The sequence below is a fragment of the Trachemys scripta genome, chromosome 2 (assembly GCF_013100865.1).
Source record: "Trachemys scripta elegans isolate TJP31775 chromosome 2, CAS_Tse_1.0, whole genome shotgun sequence".
Taxonomy (NCBI): Eukaryota; Metazoa; Chordata; order Testudines; family Emydidae; genus Trachemys; species Trachemys scripta.
The window spans coordinates 15,898,524-15,915,758 of record NC_048299.1 but is presented as its reverse complement, the minus strand read 5'-3'; positions in this window follow the sequence as shown (position 1 = coordinate 15,915,758).

Genomic DNA, 17,235 nt, shown 5'->3' with positions numbered 1-17,235 from the left:
GGCTTGAAGTGGTTTCCATTATATACAGGTCTAACAGTTTGGTTCAAGGGTTCTCAGCACCCCACCCCCCTCATAAAAATTGTTCCAGCACCCCTGGCTAGGGGAGATTAAAACTGAATCCTGTATTTTAGGAGGTGGCATAACATCAATATATACAATAGCATTATAATATTCTTAGAACTATTTCCTATCCCATTCACTGTACAGTCTATCATTTTTGTTTGATTTTCTGACCACTGCTTGCACATTTAGCAGATGTTTTCCTTGAGCTGTCCACAATGACTTCTTAGTTCTCTTTCCTGAGTGGTTACTGTTAATGTAGAATCCAGCAATGTGTTTGAGTAGTTCTAGCTAATCTATGTTCTATTTATATCACACTCATCACCATGGTAGCTGAACACATTACAATTTTTTTTAAAATGGGAGGGGGACTGACACGGCTTATATCTTAAGTTGCTCACATTCCCTCCTACTAAACAGGCTTTATTTCTTTGCTTTTGGTTTATTATGGGAAAGCAAAGTCAAAACAGTGAATTTTGGGGCTGAGCATCAGATGGTATAAATTATCATAGGCCCATTGACTTCAGCTCACACCAGCTGAAGATCTGCCCCTTTGTATGTTGCCCTGACCACCATGAGAACTGAAGTCAGTCTAATGTGATCTAGGAGTTAGTTCCACAGTTGAGAACCATCCGCCAAGGAAGCTCTGGCCCTTGCACTCATGAGTCTCATTCTTGAAAGTGACACTCTCCTTGTTCTAGCTGAGGATAGCTGTCATCAACATTTATGGTCATGTAGAGAGGCAATTCCTCATAGTAACCTGGACCAGTCCAGCAGATAGCTATGAATATGCCTCCCATGCTCACCTTTCCATCTCTTAGCTGCATAATGCAGAAATGTTTTAACAGCTATATAATGCAAATTTCAAATGCATCTGACATTGCTGCATTACAGAAATAAAAGAATGGAGCAAGCAATTTTGTACCATATACTCAGGGCGCAGTGTACTCCATGATTCTGCACCCATAGAATTTGCCACAAAATTAACCTCTTGCTGCTAAATAGTGCTCCACAATCTAATCCCTCATGTTTGTGAAGGAAACCTTGATAACAAGTGTAAGAAAACCTTGAAAACAGTGTTGTCTTCCTGAATTTGCAGAGAGCCTAAACAATAACTCTAAAGGAGGTGTGAATCACTCCATTCATCCCCACCTTCCCCTTGACAACATCTGAGATGTAGTTATGTTTTGTCCATACAAATATTTGCCCACATTGAAAATGGGAAAAGCAGGGGCAACATAAAATAAATTGAATTTAATATAAAAATAAATAACAAATGTCTATCTATCATTGGTACTTATATGGACCCCATTACCATAGTATCTGAGTGTCTCATGATCTTTAATGTATTTATCCTTACAGCACCCCTGTGTGCTAAAAAAGTAGCATTATCCCCATTTTACAGAGGGAAATTGAGGTACGGAGAGGCTAAGGCCTAAATCCACAAAATGGATTCAGCATCACAATACTTAACTTTTAGGTGCATAGAAAATCATAGGAACAATACTACCATCCACAACACCCAAATCAGGTACTAGAATCCCTATACAATGAATGGGGAGAAATAGGCACCTTAGAATGGGATTCACAAAGCCAGCATGCTAGATGAGGAGCTGCCTAAACTAGCCAATTGGAGATCCCAACTCGCTCTGGACCCTTGGGGCCTCCACACCCAGAGGGAGCAATGCAATCCCGATCTCTAGATTGCAGTGACTCTGAGACAGCGTAAAACAAAAGGGTTTATTGAACTTCTGAATGCAGCACAGGAGGTTCTCAGGGCCCTCGAGCCTAGAAAGTCTCAGCACCGTCCATCTGGGTCTGTCCCAGTCCAGGTGGCTCAGGCTGCCCTTTGTCCACACTCCAGCACCCCCCTCCTTTCAGCTGATCATCCTATATCACCTTCCCAAAAGCCCCTCCCCCATCCTTTGTCTTCTGTCCCAGGCAAAAAGGTTACCTGGGCCCTCTCTCTTCCATCCTTTGTTCCCCCACTGGCTGGAACCGGCTGGTCAGGTCACTGGGGTCCTCTCTCCTCAGCCCTTTGTCCTCCCACTGGCCAGAACTGACTGACTTTCAAGATGGGTTGGGCCTCCGGGTCACCAGTTGCTACAGTACCCAATTTCCAGGCCATTGTCTGGGGTCCAGCATGGTAAGCAAGGTCACACCTGGTCCTCTGCAACAACAAACACCCTCTCCCACCACCTCATTAAATACACAGCACACAGGGGAAACTGACACACACATAGTATTCACACAAAACACTAAGAAAATCCCCCACTTTGTCACAGTGGGTAACCTCCTGTAATGGTGAGCAAGCAATACACTAAACATTTTCCAGCAGGCTCATCTCCTGCTAACAGAATAAGGGTTCCTGGCAAACACTGCCAGCCTGTTACTACTGTATATTTCCCTTTGGGTCTTTGTGTGTGTCTGATTTTGTCTTAGGGCATTAGACAGGTTCTCACTTAAAGCAATATTGCAGGCAGGCATGTCATAGAATACAGATTTCACACAGCCTACAGCACAATCACAGAACCTGAGAACAACTCAGATATATTTAGAATCTACATTGTCATTACTTTCATCCTACAAAAAAAAAAAAGAATTATAAACTCACAGCTGGAGAATATTAGCAATCTTCTCAATGCAGGCTAGGCCTGATTCACCTGTTATTTGTTTAACTGGAAGGGATTGGATAACCTATGGGGAAAAAATCAAAGAAATCTATTTTTTGTACTGTGGTCACCATGTGGTTGTTACTGTGAAGGCAGTGTTATAATAATCACCCAGCAAGGGCTTTCTGGGCCAAGCCACTGATCCATCGAGAGTCCAATATGCCAGTGGGAAAGTGCATCCTACCACAGGAATGAAGTAAAATAACTGCTTATGAAGAGGGAAGAATGTAGCAGCCACCTGCCTTGAAGAACACCCACATGCAGAGTGCAGCATGCAAACCTCAGTATACAAAGAAGAGAGGCATGTCATCAAATAATGGAGGAGTTGTCACAGCAAGGGGCACATCGATCTTTGCAAAGGCCAAGGCACACACACCCAAGAGTGAATTCTTGAAATCAATGGCTTAGATCAAATTGTTGGCTGAATGACTTAGATTGTGCAATGTGAAATCCTACGGTTCATCTTCAGTACTACATGCTGCCAAGAGAGAGTGAGAGAAGAAAATACTGAAGATTCAGATAAATAATCAACAAAAATTTACCTTGAATGAACACTGTCAATGTTTATTGATTCAAATTGTTACCATTTCATCCAGTTTTACGACTTTTAAAAGACATATGTAGCACTACTTACAATGAAATCAAGCTGCCCTGTTTGTGTTCTTCTGTCCCCTTGTCTGTTTGTCCTTAGAGTATGAGGTACTCAGAGCAGGGACCAATCCTTCTTGAAAATCTGGAAAGCATTTTAGCACTTTGTAGCCACGCCTGTAAATAAATAATAAGAAGAAAAATTCTCCAAATTATAAAGTTTGAGTTTTGTGCTATATTTAAAACTTAAAACTCCTTTGCAGATAATTTTTTTTTAAATAGCTCCTATTTTCGTAGGAGCTAAATAACTCAGAGCTAAATTCTGTAGATGTAAATTAAGCAAAACTTCCACTGACTTCATTTGTATGCAGTGTTGTTGTAGCCATGTTGATCCAAGGATATTAGAGAGACAAGGTGGGTGAGGTAATTAATATATTTTATTGGACCAACTTCTATTGGTGAAAGAGACAAGTTTTCGAGCTCAAACGGAGCTCTTCTTCAGGTACTCAGGGTGCCACAGCTAAATACAATGTGGAACAGATTGTTTATCATAAGGAGTTAATATGTAGTAAGAGACAATTCAAGGTGCAGTGGGCAGTTAACATCTCTGCAGTTGTAGGACAAAGGAGGGTTAGTGGTTTATATATTTAAGGCTATGTCTACACTACATAGCTTATAGCGACATGGCTGTGTCGCTACAGCTGTGTCACTAAAAGTCGTGCAGTGTAGTCGCTGTTTGTCGGCCCTCCTGCCAACAAAAACTTCCACCCCCAACGAGCTGGGTTAGCTTTGTCAGCAGGAGAGCTCTCCTAAAGTGCTGCTCACGCTGGCACTTGTCGTTGGCAAAACTTATCTTTCAGGTGGGTGTTTTTTCTTAACACCTCTGAAAAACAAAAGTTTTGTCATTCAATTACCAGTGTAGACAAAGACATAGTAATTAGTCATAAATCCAGTGTCTTTATTGAGTCCATGATTTTTAGTGCCAAACAAAGTTATGAATTTAAGCTCCCAGGCTCATCTTTTGAAGGTGTTGTGCTGGTTTCCTGTGAGGACAAGGACTGGGTGATCAGATATGAAATGATTGTTTTGTCAAAATGGTTCACACACAGGTGATATGGTGTTTTTGTCTTCTATCATTTTTCTATGTGAGTTCATTTGAGAGCATAGTGATTGTCTCATTTCACCCACATAGTTGTTTTATTAGGGCATCTAGTACACTGGATGAGCTGGACCACATGTTGTAGTAGGCATGTGTAGGACCCATGGATCTTGAAAGATGTGTTATGGAGGATGTTGATCATCATAGCAGTAGAGATATGTCTGCAGCATGTGCATATTTTGTTATGGCAAGGTCTGGTACTGCTTTGAGTTGCTGGGTCCTGGGTCTGCAGGGAGCTTGCCTCTGATGATGAGTATGGCAAGGTTGGGGGGTTGTTTATAGGGCAGAAGAGGAAGTTCAGGAAAGATTTATTTCAGAATGTGGTCCCCTTCAAGTATGGATTGTAATTGTTTAATGATACTCCATATGAATTCCAATGCAAGGTAGGTAGGTGACAACAAGGAGTGTGACATCAGAGGGGGTTTTGTGCGTGTGTGTATTGAAGCAGGTTCTCACAGGGGTATTATGGCCCATTCCATGATACTATCTACTCTGGTGGAGGGTCCTTGTTTGACATATCCGAGGTAGTGCTCATATCCAAGACTTTGTTAAGGAATGTATCAAATGCTTTAGTACAGGCTGATGTATTCTGCCAAACTCATTTCTGGTGCAACTCCATTGACTTCAGGGGACTTACATCAAGGATGAGTTTGCCCACATACCTCCTGCATTTCTCTCATACATTATGGGGCTGAAACTGCCCCCAATGAAATAATGGCAAAATTCTCAACAATGATCAGAGTAGGAGCAGGCTCAGGCTATGCATTGTACCTATTGAATGGGCATGTCAGATAGTTCTTCCAGTAGAACTAACCTCTTTCTTAGCACATATAACTCTTTATTATTGTTAGGTGAACTTTAAAAGATTAACCAGGCTAAATTGACTTTTGTTTCACTACAGGATATGCAAACATAGTCAAATCATAAAGCCTGGTCTACACTAAAAAGTTAGGTCGACTCAGCTACATCACTCAGGGATGATGTTGTTAAGCCAACCTAAGCCCCAGTGTAGACAGTGGTAGGTCAACAGTAGAATTCTTCCATTGAGCTAGCTACCACCTCTCGGGAGGTGATTACCTACTCTTCCGTTGGAGTAGGTAGGGTCTACATAGAAGCACTGCAGCTGTGCTGCTGTAGCTTTTCAAGCACAGACAATCCCTAAGAAGGCTGTTTTGTTCTGCTCTACCTTAATAGAATTCTTGGAGGGCTACCCCATCTCTTTGCTAAAGTAGGGCAGAAAACAATCTTCCCATCTGTAATGGAGCCCTTGGAGGGCCAGGTGGTCCAGTGGATAATGCACTCAATACTGTCTCTCAGCGGGAGGCCCTTTCAGTCCAGTTCCTCACCCAAGGATGGGCTTAGCTTCACCCCAGCAGGCTCTGAGTTGGGGCTCTGTGAGGGTTAACAGTGTCCGGTATCTTGGGGTGCCCTCCGAGTTATCTTCCCTGAGTCACTTCCTACCATCTCTCCCTCCCCATGGCTTCAGATCTAATATAAGGTAACAAAAGAAAAAGAAAAGACAACTAAACCTTTAGCCCCAACTGGGCACAGCATGTGGTTCTGTTCCTCACACAGGAAGACTTCTTTGGCACCCTTGTTCAGGAGCCCCCAAGGTAGGTCTGCCTTCCTCCCGAGCCCCATCTTCTGAGTTGAGTTGCTCCCTTTTAAGTTTCCTCTCCAGCTGGAGCATGCACTGCAGGTCTGGTGGGGCAGGGCTATCGACCTAATATTGTCCTTTAACCCCTTCAGTACCAGGGTGGGGTCACACCATCCAAGCTTTACCAGCCTAAAGCAGGACAAAAAGTCAAAATCTCAACAATTTTTTGCAAATTGACAGCACAAATAAAAATTGGTTTGGATGTTAGGAATCATTAAAAAGGGGATAGAGAATAAGATGGAGAATATCTTATTTCCCTTATATAAATCCATGGTACCCCCACATCTTGAATACTGCGTACAGATGTGGCCTCCTCATCTCAAAAAAGATATACTGGCATTAGAAAAGGTTCAGAGAAGGGCAACTAAAATGATTAGGGGTTTGGAACGGGTCCCATATGAGGAGAGATTAAAGAGGCTAGGACTTTTCAGCTTGGAAAAGAGGAGACTAAGGGGGGACATGATAGAGGTATATAAAATCATGAGTGGTGTGGAGAAAGTGAATAAGGAAAAGTTATTTACTTGTTCCCATAATATAAGAACTGGGGCCACCAAATGAAATTAATGGGAAGCAGGTTTAAAACAAATAAAAGGAAGTTCTTCTTCAGACAGCGCACAGTCAACCTGTGGAACTCCTTGCCTGAGGAGGTTGTGAAGGCTAGGACTATAACAGGGTTCAAAAGAGAACTAGATAAATTAATGCAACCCAGAGTGCTGGGTTGAAAGTGTGGTCTAGCTTGAATAAAAGTTAATATCCCTCTGTAGAAATAGACCTTTTCCTATTTTTACTGGTAGTAGATCTGACAGCTATTATCCTTCTATTATATTTCATGCCTCCTAATTCTAACATATGGTGACACTTCACTTCCCAATATCCAATTGACATTCTTTTGATGTATCTTTTGGGCTGCTGCCTAAGTACATTTGCAAATAGTTTAGTACTCAATTTAAGCTGAATATATTCCCAGAATTCCTTCGGCAATCAATTATTTATTACTTACAAATGTTAAGATCAAAAAGAAAAGAAATAGATGTATATTTTATTCTGACAGGAGGTCTATGGGGATTACAAAAAACAGAAACTTTAATGCTAAATTTGTGTAAAAAAGGTAAAAATGGGGATTCCCTAGTCAGTTTTCTTCCCTTTAAGGGAGCAAATGGCCTGGATTAATCAGTTATTCCTCTTGTTTTTATTCAGTGGTTAGACATGAACATTGGACATTATTTCTCAGTATTATTTGACTGTATTTCTCAGTATTTTCAAAGGACAATCAGGGGCAAATTCTGTTCTGTAACACCATTAGGCCCAAATCTCACCCTCAGCTACATGGCTGCATCTCTGATTATCCTCATTGTGGAACAGTTAAATGTAAATCTGCAGGAGAGCTTGTGCCAATTGCTCGGGAAGATCATGCTGTATGAATAGTTACATTTACAAAAGTTGCTTTTTATAAGGGGCATATGCTGTGACTATGTAGCATACATTCCAGTAGGGTGGTGGGGGGCACAACAGGTGGACTTTAGGAAGATCATTTCCACTTCACTGAATAGCTGGGCAGCCATAACAGAGGACTGAGGAACACTTTCAGAAGTGCCTTTAATTAAGGCACGATCCTGTGCCATTAACTTCAATGGGTGCAGGATCAGGCCCTTCATGAGTATTGGAACAGCTATGGAGGGACACAGGCTTGCCCAGTGGATTCAGAGGGATTTGGATCAGGCCCAAAATGAAATTTGACAGACAGCCATCACTGGTTATTAAGCATGTTTGATAAAGCATTCACTCACTCTTGACCGCTGAGAATCTTAAGGATTCTAAACTAAGTCCATGAAACCAGATTATGTCCCAAATAAAGGCAATTTTTGTAGAAGTAACAAAAACCATTCTCCCAACATAACCTCATGTAATGTACACAAAACCAATATTCACCCATACTAGTTAATCACTGTGGCAAGGAGCACCTATTTGTTCCACCATGAGGTGGGGCAGAGCTGCTTTGAAGGAGGAGAGAAGAGGAGTAAAGGAGACAGCCTGGCATGAACAACAAAAGGATCATTCCAATTCAGTAATGCAAAATGGTGAAAACTGGCCTTTAGGAATAGGAAATATTTTCAAAGCATGAATTGGCACATAGGCCTGATTCACCCTGATGTAACTCCATGATCTGCAATATTAACAATATTATTAGCAATGAAATAGAAAAGTGTCAAGTGTCCAACTATGAAACTTTCACATAGCAAATGACAGAACTCAGTCGAGGCCACAGATCCCTTTCTCTAGAAGTGGCATGGGTATCAATGGAATAAATTTTCTTCTCGGTTGATATTTTCCATTTTATACAGCGAACTCATCATACTATTGCTAAAATCCACGAGCTTGCACCAGTGTAATTCAGTCTGTCATGAATGGAAAAATGCAGGTCTCTTCACAGGTGAAAAGTGTGAGGAACAATCCTGCTCAGGAAAGATCTAATGAAACCTATTGACAGATAACATCAGTGATCAACAGAATTTTTGGAACACTGGGGCAGAGAATTGCCACATGAGATTGGAAACAGAAGAGGTGCACCCAGAAACAAGTAGTAGTTCCCTGTTCGTTCTGCCACAGGTGGATTCAGTGTCTGCCTGAAGGCTTCCTTTTTTATTCATTCTTATTGCATCTTACTTACAGCTCTGAGATAGGCTTTACTTGGAAAGCCTGGTGTTTTCTGATAGATGGGTAGATTACACACACAGAGGAAATTAAACTTTTCTATTGTCTCTCTCAGGGTAGTTCTGCTGCCTAATGAATCTGGGGCCTTCAATTTGTCATGTTTGGAGTAAATGTATTTAATAATCTACAGGTTAATTAGAAAAATAGCAACTGACTTTATTAAAAGAGTTTAATTCAACAATATGAATGGAGAGAGAATCTTCTCCAAGCAGGAGAATTCAAGCCCAAACCAGTGCCAAATGAATGTCACCCATACAGTTCCACCAAGTGCAAATTAAGTGACAATACACATAACAAAACTCCTGTTGGGAGAAACTCGTTGGCAGAATGAACATTGAAGGCAGGAAGCTCTTACTTAGCTCACTTTAATTCCAGTTTCTAACTCAGCTGTTACCTAACTTCTAAGGGTTGACGTCTTTTATAGACTGAGCCTTTCACAGATGTCTTTATACCATATTATTAGATTCTTAGTGTGTTTTTGCTTCCTTAATGCTTTTGTTTCTTGCTTTTAAATACTTAGACTATATCTTTGTTCAAGGAATTTATAGGCAAATGTAAAATCTGGAACCGAACGGTAATAATTCTTCAATGGCGAATTGTTGATTTAAAATGAAGCTTTATTTTAAGAAAAGAACTTTTGCTGCACTGAAGATTAAATTCTGATGTCTCTAGAGCACTCAGAGAGCTGTGCTGGTCTTTTCCTCCCCAGGATCCATACTAACCACATGACCCATACTAACTAGCCACCTTCTGTTGGATTAAACTAGTTGTGACTGACATATAATCTTCAGTGGGAAAAGAGCAGAACCAGCAAACTCATTTTTGCCTAGGGCTGCAGTTCAACTTTAAACACTTTCTTCTCAAGAACTGATCTAGCACAGTGAGTATCTTAAACACGTGCAATGGGAAACACAGAAACTCACCATGCAGGATGCTCACTCTGTTTTCCAAACCTGTATTGAGTGGGAGGGAGATACTCCAGTAGACAAGTTCAGAAAGAAAGAGATGCATGCCCATAGCATCTGCTCTCCTTGCAGAAAAGCTATTGCTTTGGCATCTTTTGCAGCTGTAACTGCTATGCAAGCAGTGCTGATGGCTCAAGGGGCACCCTCAGGCTGTTCACATGCCAAGCAGAAGAGGCCTAATTTCCTACCTCTATAAATGGAACTGCTGGTGCACAAGGTCCCTGAACACTATATTCTACTGTCTGGCCCTGCTACACTAAAGGAGGATTCTATTTTGTAAAAAAGAGAGAGCAATGGAAGTGTGAATAGCCTCCTGCACTCACACAGTATATTATCTCTGGGCTACTACTTGAGAAATGTGGAGGATTGCAAATAAAACTAAAGAAAAGAGGCAAATATTGAGGGTGAAACCTTGGCTCCATTGAAGTCAATGGGAGTTTTGCTGTTTACTTCACAGGGCCCAAGATTTCACCCTGAGAGAGCAAAGAGAGTTGGCAGAGATGTACTGTACAAGCAGATTTAAGATCAAAGAGGTCAGTCAGTGGATGAAAAGTCAATGGAGAACTTTGAAAAACAGCAGAGTGTTGAATTGGATAAGGTTTGATACTTGCAGCATTGTCAGTATCAGATTGTCACATCTGCACCCAAAGAAAAGATAATGATATTGATAATTAAATGAAAAAAGCATGAATGAGGGTAGAAGTAATGTCAAGGTAACAATGAATTTTGCTAACTGTATAGTACCAAGCACATTGTCTTCCTTACAGAATAAAAAATAACAACATGCTACTGATGATGAAAGACAGACTGACTTAAAAAAAATTGTGTGTGTGTGAGTGTGATGGAGTTTACCAACCCCACACTATACCAGACCAAGACATGGAGCAATACTGGGGTTAGGGAAGCTCTGCACCTCAGCAGGTGTGAGGCATGCTCCAGGTGGAGGGACAATTTAAAATGGCACTGGTAGCCCAAGGGAGATACCAGATGCCCTAGGAAGTGAAGCTGAGGCCTGGAGCTGTGGGCAGAGTGATGAGGGGCCTGGTAAGACCACTCCAGAAGCAGTGATCTGCATTCCCTTCCCCCTTCGATGGTGGGAATCCACAAGAGGCCCTGAAGAGCAGGATGTTGCAGCCCCAGGCAGGGAGGCACTCCAGCCTGGTAGGAAGAGATCCAGGGGGAGTATAACTTGGGGTAGACCAACGGGTATTCTGGACACTATAGCACCCCTTTAGGGCCCTGGGTTGGGACCCAGTAAAGCATTCCCCCCACCCTGTTGTGACCGAGCCCCAAGAGGAAAATAGGAAACATACAGGAGGGGCTGAAGCTTGCTGTATACAACCCAGCAATGCTCCCCCACCCCCTGGACTTCCAGACCAGAGAGACTGAAAAGAACTGTAGAGCTACGGCCTGACTACTAGGCCAGCTGACTTTCAGACTGACCCGCTACAAAAATTCAAGGAGAATGCAGGCAACAACTTTGTAACTAAAGGGAGTCTGTGTAAGAACCCCTGGGCCTAGAACTGGGGTGTGTAGGAGGCACTGCTCCCTTATCACCAATAGGGGCACCAAGATGTACTGAGAGGCTGAGGCCTGCAGGAAGTTCCACCCTAAAGGGCATAAGCGACAGCCATCCACGATTCCCTGCTTGGCTGGCACTCCCCATATAAACCATGAAGACATGTTTAGGAGCTTGCTGAGGAATACAGACCTCCAGTGGGCTTCTGCCTTAGATCCTGCCTCACTGCAACTTGTCCTCATCCCAGACTGCTGACCCTGATCCTGGTTTACTGTCTTCGGCTTAAGACCATTGCTGCCCTGGTGAAAGATCCTGGTGTGGCGCAATCCCAATTCTTGCTGGTTGCTCTCAATTTAGCAATGGATTCTGACTTTGTTATTTTGAGCTGGCCTTGCCCTGAATGATCTCTGACTGTTGACCCTGCTACTGAGCATCTCACTCTGTGCCCACGAGTCACCCATGACATGGCTTTGATGGCCTGAGGTGTATTTTTTTAAAGGAGGGGGGCAGGGGAGCCCTGGAGATGGATCTTGACAAATTGCTAAAATGGGTTTTGGCGAATCAACAACAACAGACCCAATTGCTGCAGCAATTGGCAAAAGAACAACTGCAACAGGTTCTGCAGCAACAGCAGCAGTAGCTTATTAGGGAGTTGGCCACTCAACACAGGGAGCAACAGCTGGTGCAACAGGTGGTGCCACTGGTGCAGCCCCAAAACATGCCATCTAACTCATTGGTGGGAGCAGTTAACCCCAACTCAGCTTCAAACCTCCCCTTGAAACTGACAAAAAGGGAACCAGATGATGGACTTGAAGCATCCCTGGTCACATTTGAGAGGGTCTCACACATGGCGGTCTTTTGGCCAGTGGAGAGTTGGGCCATCCTGGTCACCCCATACTTGACAGGGATGGCCCAGGCCATATACTCAAGCCTCCAGCTGTGCAGGACTATTCCCTACTCAAAGTAGCCATCCGAGACACTTTTGGCATTTAAAACAAGACGCACCACCAGAGGGTGAGCAAGAGAGATTTTCAGCTGCAGTTTGATCTAGGCCGGTAGCCTAGACTCTAAAGGACCACTGCTAACAGTGGCTCCAATCGCAGGAAAGAACAAGAGTATGGGTGATGGAAAATATTGTGTTGGACCAGTTCCTCCAAATTCTCCCACTCAGAGTATGGGAGAGGATGGTACAACATCAACTCGGGATGTTGATGGTACAACATCAACTCGGGATGTTGGTACAACCAACCATAATCGTTAACCCCAGCAGTCCTGCGCCAGCGGGATGGACCCCAGCCCCGACCGTGCCGTGCTAGCGGGAGGGACGCCGGTAGCGTAGAGCAACCCCAGCCACATCAGGCCGGCCAGCCAGAGGGACCCCAGCCCCAGCTGCACCAGCCGGACCCCAACCCCAGCCAGGCCAGAGTGGGCACCAGTCCCGGCTGGGCCAGAGCAGGCCCCAGTCCCGGCCGTGCCAGACCTCCTGAGCTACCTTGGTTAACGGTTAACTGGTTAAACAATATAATTTTAATCATTTAACCGATTAACTTTTTTAACCAATATTTACATCCCTAACATCAACTGGAAACTCTGTCAGAAATGGGGACGCTGACCGAGAACTACATGCTATCCAAAAAACATGAAGGGGGGACCCGGTCCAGTCCTGACCAACTCAGACAACCAGAGGATGGGCGAGGAGAGGAGGTGTGAGAGGAACCTTGCTACCCAACCCAGGGGTGAGGCTGTCAGCCAAGCAGAGACCACCATGTGGAATTCGTCTTCATGTAGAGATGGGACAACGGGGCCATTTCTGGGTGGGATTGCCCATTCATGGATTGTAATTATGAGTGTGTCTGGTGATGGAATCCAGAGCCTGCAAAAAGGCACCAGAAAAACTGGTGGTCCCAGTGCAGGTTAATAATGTCAGAGTCTAAGGCTTAATAGACTAAGGATGTAGTCAGACAATTATCAAAGAATGTTTGGCAAGGGCCAAGGGAGAGCCCTCAAGTACCATATTTCTACAATGCATGCAGAGGGTGTTCACCCCAAACCCATGAGATGATTGCAGTTAACTAGAAAGTACTATGTGGACACAGCTTTCAAGGGGGTAGCCACAAACCTGGCCTATCCCATGATAATTGGGTGGGACTGGAAGTTCTTTCAGTACTTGATAGAGGCAGGGCAAGGGAAGTCCCTGAAGGAAGAAAAGACAAAGTCTGTGGACAGAACAATAGAAGAACCCAAGGGAATGGCCAGGTTGGGGAGGGACAATGACCCAGGGGAAGTGACCTCCATGTCCCCTACTGATGGCCTAAACCCCATGGGGACTCAAGCCAAGGACCCATATATCACACAACTCAGTACAGACCTACTCTCAAAGCAAGTTGACTCAATTGAACAACAAAAAGTTGCTCTGATAATGAGGTGAGCCTACGAATAGCTTGCCCGGGGTCAACGATGAAGTATGTCAACCACAGCTACTAAAACAGGAGAAATCAGGAACTGTTTTGTTTCACTTTGCCTTGTCACAGTCTTTTATTTAGCAGATGGATGCATTTGATGTCAGCCTTGGAGCCATACTGTCATAAAAGATGGGGCAATAGGAACATCCTGTCCTCTATCTTAGCAGGAAGTTGTATCCCTGGAAGGAAGTCACCTACTTGGTGATCGAGGAGGACCTAGCAGTAAAGGGGCCTGCAGAATCCCTGCACCACTGCCTATGGGGTCCCCACTTTTGGCTAGTGACTGACCATGCACCTCTACAGTCTATGAAGGTCACCAACTCCCAAGTCATGCAGTGGTATTTGTCTCTCTAGCCATACTACGTTGAAGTGCTATATCAAACCAGCAAAATGCACTTCTTTTCATGAGATATGGGGGGGTACTCTCAGCACATGTCTGCCCAGAGCTGAAGGGGCGGGTGTGTGATGACGTTTACAAACCTCACACTAACCCAGAGCAAGGCATAAGTACTAAGCTAGGGAGGCCCTGCCCCTCAGCAGCTGTGAGGCATGCTCTGGTTGGAGAGAGAGTTTAAAAATGCCCTGGCAGCCGGGGGATAGAACTGAGGTTGAAGCGTGGCGCTAGGGGCAGAGTGACTATGGTTCTGATAAAACCACTATGGAAGCAGTGGTCTCCCTTCAGCGGTGGGAACTCACGAGAGGCCTCAAAGAGCAGGACGTTACCCTATCAGGCAGACTAAACTGCTACTACTAAAACTGTGACCATGCTTCAAAAAAAGGGAGGAGCTGGAGCCCGATAGGAAGAGACCCAGGGGGAAGCATAACTTGGGGTAAACCAACAGGTGGTCTGGACACTGCAACACCCCTTTAAGGCCCTGGGCTGGGACCCGGTAGAGCCTTCCCCCTCCCTCTGTCATTGCAGAGCCCCAAGGGGAGAAGAGGAAACAAACAGGAGGGGCTGAGACTTGCTGTATACAATCCAGCAGGCCCCTCAAAAGCAGAGAGACTGAAAAGAACTGTGGAGCTATGGCCTGACCAGTAGGCCAGCTGACTTTCAAACTGACCTGCTACAGTGAGTCAAACGCAATGTGCTGAATGCATCAGGGAATAGAAGATAGGATTCACTTCACAGATGAATTTAACATTATGCTTTATTCTGTTTGGGGGTTGGGCAGCTGTCTGCCCCTCAGTTGTGGTACCCAGTCAGCACTATATTGTAACATTCCATCGGTTTATAATTCTTATTTATTTAATCTCATAGGTTTGCATGACACTTTACAGACATGAAAGGAGAAAAGCTCCCACAGAACGCTAGTGAAGTATGGTCAATGGTAGGCTAGCGGTGGGGTTTGAGACAAGTGGTGTTTTCATAATATAGTCTATGTCTCTGGATCCAAATAACACAATCAGGCTTTTTTAAATTACAGCAGTGATTAAACTCAGAACCATTTAACAACAAAATTAATTCAGTTGACACAGTGAGTAGGTAGGGTTCATGGTATTCTTGACGAAGGTTCATCCTCCAACCACTTCCCAAGTACAATTTCTTACAACTAACAAGCCTTTTGGACTCTGCCACACAGAACATTCCAGACACAGTCATCACAGTTCTTGAAGTTCTATTCCTTACAATGTTTCCCAAACTTGGGAAAGATGAGCCTTTCTTCAGGAAAATGAAACCAACTGTGCCTGATCGCAGTCCCATCACGTATTATTAAAGGCCAATCCATCTTAATTCATGCATCTCCTGTGCCCTCTGGCTCAGTGGTGGATGGAAAACTTTTGGGGCAAAGGGAGTGTAGCAGAAACAAAACATGCCTGCTTCCTCCCATGGCACCACAATACCCCAAACCCAGAGAAGGGGAGGATTGACCCTAGGCAAATTGCTCTCCTATACCATATACAGCCCTTAATTACTTTTGCCAGTCCCAGGCCTGTACCTCCTTCCCAGGATCCTCCTCTTCCTCTTTCGCATTCCCTCTCTCTGCCAACACCTCCTCCTGCCCTGTTCCATGAGGTCTCCTCCAGCAGCTCCATGGCCTTCACTGCAGCACTATGCCTCACAGCCCCAGCCAGCAGAAACCAAAAGAGGGAGTGAAAGCCTGCCACCTAAGCTGGTCCTACCCCCTGTTCTGCTAACCTTTAGCAACTCCCACTAGTCTGTGTCGGGACTGGAGGGGTGTAAATTGTAGAATGCTCTAAAGTGTTGTGCTCTAACTGCCCTGTGTAGACCCTGCTGGCGTGCTCTAATGAGTTTCTAGGCCACATTAAAGCAGTTCTGTTTAAACAGAACTACATCAACTCAAACTAGGGACTTTTTAGAGTGCACCAGCAAGGTCTACGTAGGGCAGTTAGAGCGCAACACTTTAGAATGCTCTCCAGTCAGCACAGCCTGTAGATCGGACAATGAATCCACTACCCCAAATCCAATGGAAATCACTGTGTCTTTGCTTCCTGTGAAATCTTGATCACACAATCTGTGCATGTGCCACAGAGACTGTGGAGCACAACACCTCGCTGCTGTACTAAATACAAATTGCAAACACAAGAAAGCTATAGCAGGCTAATATAAATTTGTTGTATTTGAGATTAATATTAATGACACACATATGATGGGTGCTTGTCCCAACAACCTGTATACACAAGCTGCTACTGCCCTGGCTAGTCCTTTGCACGTCTTCCTCCCCCTCCCCCCACGCTCCCAACTTTGGCTGCCGTAGATCTTCATGATACTTCCTCTCCTTTCTTCCATGTTTTAATGATCAGTGACATAATTAGCAATGTTGGCATTTAAAGTATCATCACTGGACTCTGAATTAGCACCTGCTGAAAGGTAAATATGATGAATGATCTTGTTATTATTTTCCAACCTTTTTGTACCAATGTGAGGAGAGCTCCTGCAAATGAGTTTCTCATGTCTCCCTACAGTCTATCCTCTCTCATAACTGGAGCTACACAGCCACAAAAGATGGGCCATTCTAGATCATATAATTGGCCCTTCAAGTCAAGTGCACTATCCTGTCCATAGCTTCTGGTGAAGGCACAGAAAATCTCCATAATGTACATAGTCCCCTGGACATCCTTTCAGATCCCTGCAGTGATCAGTTTATGCCCTAAAGTATGAGTATACCCTATTTTAGCCTACATAATTCCAATAATTATAGCTTGTAAAAATTTCCAGACCCTTTTCAAAATCAGCTATAGAAACTGAATCTGATTTGTTGCAGGAGTGAATTCCACAGGCGAAAGCTATATGCCGCATGGATAACTATTTCCTTTGTCATTCAATGTGTGCCATTAATTTTATTAGATAATGCCCTTGTTTCTCAGAATTCACCCGTAACGATAGTCGTACTTTTCCAAGATGTTGTCAGGATTAAGGCAGTAATGTTTGCAAAGTGCTTTGAGATCTTCAGCTGGAACATGCCAGATAAGTATGGT